This window comes from Agrilus planipennis, unplaced genomic scaffold (genome assembly GCF_000699045.2).
Source record: "Agrilus planipennis isolate EAB-ADULT unplaced genomic scaffold, Apla_2.0 scaffold225, whole genome shotgun sequence".
NCBI classification, from domain to species: Eukaryota; Metazoa; Arthropoda; class Insecta; order Coleoptera; family Buprestidae; genus Agrilus; species Agrilus planipennis.
The window spans coordinates 142,488-146,146 of record NW_020442415.1 but is presented as its reverse complement, the minus strand read 5'-3'; positions in this window follow the sequence as shown (position 1 = coordinate 146,146).

Genomic DNA, 3,659 nt, shown 5'->3' with positions numbered 1-3,659 from the left:
CTGTTTCGATTTACTGCATCTGGTTGGTCGGTTGGGGCTCGATGAGGTAAGAATAACGACACGAAACCCCTTTAACTGGCAAAACAGTTTAACATTTAATTCGAGACAATTTCGCAAAAATATCAGCTCGTTCGTGAGCTAGCTAGCGGCAAAGTGTCTCCGAATTTAACAACAGTGGACGTAATGATACCTAGCTCCATTAAATTTATTCAAGTTCCGCTAGGGAGTTGAGGTGAAATGTGTTAAGCATAATTGACAGATGATTGCGGTAATTTCTTACGGCTTTATTACATTTAATGGACATTTAATTTTCCTTTTGCGGCAACAACACATTTTTTTCCTTGTGCAATAGGTACCTATAAAAAAAGTGTTTACCACCTAGTCTTGCAAAATAACGTATTTATACTCATATCTGTAGATTATTATCGACTGTGCAGGCAGTAAACACTTGGCTTAATTAGTATATTGATCAATTCATGAAAAGTCCGGACAATTTATGGAAACTGAAACGTTGCAGAGCGTCTATTAGTTTCTTGCTTTCTTATAAGCATTAATTTTGATTTATATTTTTCAAGACAATTCAATAATTGCGTTTGCTGGCTCAATGCAATAGGTACAAGAAATAATGTTTGTCAAGCCATTCGAAGTAGAATATTATATCTATACCCATATCTACAATTTATGGAAAGTGAGACGTTGCCGATGGCTAATTGGCTTCTTGTTGCCTTTTTATTTAAGAATTGCGTGTATTGCCTCAATGTAATAGGTTCAAGAAAGAGGATTTACCACTAATTTAAGGCATTTGAAATAACGTATTAGATCTACACTCATATTCTTCTGTATGTCCTTGACCAAACACTTCATTTAAGTAAATAGACAATAAATGATTGGTTTAATTGGTTCGTTCATGAAATGGCCGGGCAATTTATGAAAACTAAACCGTTGCAGCGTCAAGTGATTTATGCTTGCATATTATTTTCTCCACTTATAACATTTTCTTATAACGAAAAAATAGAAGAAGTGGCTGATTTTAGATTCCTAGGAAGTCAGATAAGTCAGGACGGAAGGAGTAGTAAAGAAATAAAGCAGAGGATAGCGCAGCGTCGTCGCCTTCAATAAAAAGGAGTTACTTCTATGCTCGCGAACGGTTAATTTAGAAATTCGAAAAAGGTTGTTAAAGGTGTATGTTTGAAGCACGGCATTGTACGGGTGCGAAACATGGACAGTGGGAGCGGCGGAAAAGAAAAGGTTAGAAGCGTTCGAAATGTGGTGTTATAGGCGGATGATGAGGATATCGTGGGTAGAAAAGGTTAGAAATGAAGAGGTATTGGAAAGAATAGGAGAACAGAGGACTCTATGGAAGTCAATAAAAAATAGGCGAGATGGGTTGGTAGGACACCTTCTCAGGCATGAAGGTCTAGTCAGAGACATATTAGAGGCAGAAACAGGAGTTAGGAGGGGTAGAGGTAGACCTAGATTAGATTACTGTTCGCAAATAGTTAAGGATGTAGGCTGTTCTAGTTTTAGGGAAATGCGAAGTTTAGCTCAGGATAGGAAAGAGTGGAGGTGCGTGTCCAACCAATCTTAGGACTTATGATGATGATAACATTTTCTAAGGCAATTCGAAAATTGTCCTTATTACATTTCTGCTTTTGAATAATAACTATTCTCACACCTACTGTTCATTTCAGTTATCTATCTTTTTTCAAGTTACTGTTTTTAAATTTTTTAAAGTTGCTTTTCTTAGAAAATAAGAAGTCTAATCTTGCAAATCTGCTCTGTTACGAAAATATCATAAATAATGCAAAAGGCAGATAATTGCACAGCTTGTGCAATTCACTAGGCGCACCCATGATCGTTTATCTACGAGCAAAAGTGTTAATGAGCCAGTAAGAATAGAACCTGAATTGCGTCTGTAATAAAATACAACTACTTAATAGTTATTAGAGTTCCAGTTTTTAAAACATGAAACATGCATCTAAGTACCAGCATGTAGTTTATTCTTCGAAAGAAAGCCAAAGAATGGATTTGAATGCGTACGTACGCATATGTCACAAATGATTGTATGAAGTTTGTGGTAGAGCAGAACAGAATAAAGGATAACGGAAATTGGTTCTTTGAGGTTTTGATCAATATTGATTCGGCAAATATGACCAATGTTTGATAGGTTTTAATGATTAAGAAGTCGAATTAAAATTTTAGAAAATGTTTTATATATTGGTCGCTCCCTTCCGGAAAAATCAGTCATAAATTCGGAAAACTATCTCCTCAAATGACTGCATAAAAGATATGTTAATTCTATTGAATGTTATTATCAGTGCTTATAAAGTTGATGTAATATATCTAAATATAGGCATTGCGTGGATATCTAGTGGGTATTTATCGCTATTAATGTATTTTAAGCGTTATATTTAACGTTACTGCAAATTCTGCCTGATTATCAGTGCTTATAAAGTTGATATAATATATCTAAATATAGGCATTGTGTGGCCATCTAGTGAGTATTTATCGCTATTAATGTATTTTAAGCGTTATATTTAACGTTACTGCAAATTCTGCCTGATTTTACCGATAGTTTTTGATACAGTAATAATTAGACAATGGTTAGGTAGGTTTTCTTTTTTAAGTCTATAGTTTATACTCACAAAAACAATTTAAAAAAAATGTCCCCCGTCACAGTAAGCGAAGTTTTTGCAAGAAATATCGGACAACAGTAGTTTTTATTTGCCTTTGGACACCCGCCAGCCACCAACGATTACGAATGTTACCTAATTTTATTGACTTTTCACAAACGATAAATTCCAAGCCGCAATAATATTCCGTCCTCAAGAAATACACGTAGATATAAAATAAATATATTCATTACCGTGTAGACTTATTGACAAGTCCATGCAAATTAGTATACCATTGTTTACGTGTTTTCTCGCAAAGGAAGTCGTTTAATAGCTACGGCATGTTACAGCGATGATTTACTTCATTATGGAAAATATCAATTAATGAAGCCGTCTATTACGATCTACAGAAGATATTGCGACAGCGCGGTTATAAGTTGTGTTACAGACCTATTAAAGTTAATTTATTTTATCGATCAAAAGCAGCTTAAGAGTCTCATATTTATAGCGAGGCAGGGCGAATTCACACGAGGTTTGTAATACAGTGTTGCGGGAATTGTTTAAAATTGGGGTTTTAATATTTTCTAAGATTTAATTAAGTGACTAAAACGTTGAAATTTTGTGCGAAAAAGTTCCAGTTCTTATTACTATAAGAACTTCAATGCGTATTTATCAGTACTGTTATGTACTGGGTATGTATATAATGCTATTTAAGTAGAACCCCGAGCGCCTTTGTACTGTTGTAACTTCGATCATAGATGTCGCTAACTACTCGGCATTTACTATCGGGTTGTTCGGAAAGTCATTTCGTTTTTTCCCGACAAAGGATTTAATTGTATTCTTTTGCACCCAACTTCACATTTAAGCCGTATAATTTTTATATGCTTTGAGAGCTCATATAGCAAGGCTTGTGTGTGAAAAATTCCAATTAATTCTACGCAGTAGTTTTTGGTTGGTGCCCTTTTAAATATGGAGAGCGATAAGCAGCATTTTCGACATATCTTACTGTTTTACTACAGAAAGGGTAAAAATGCTGTTCAAGCCAGA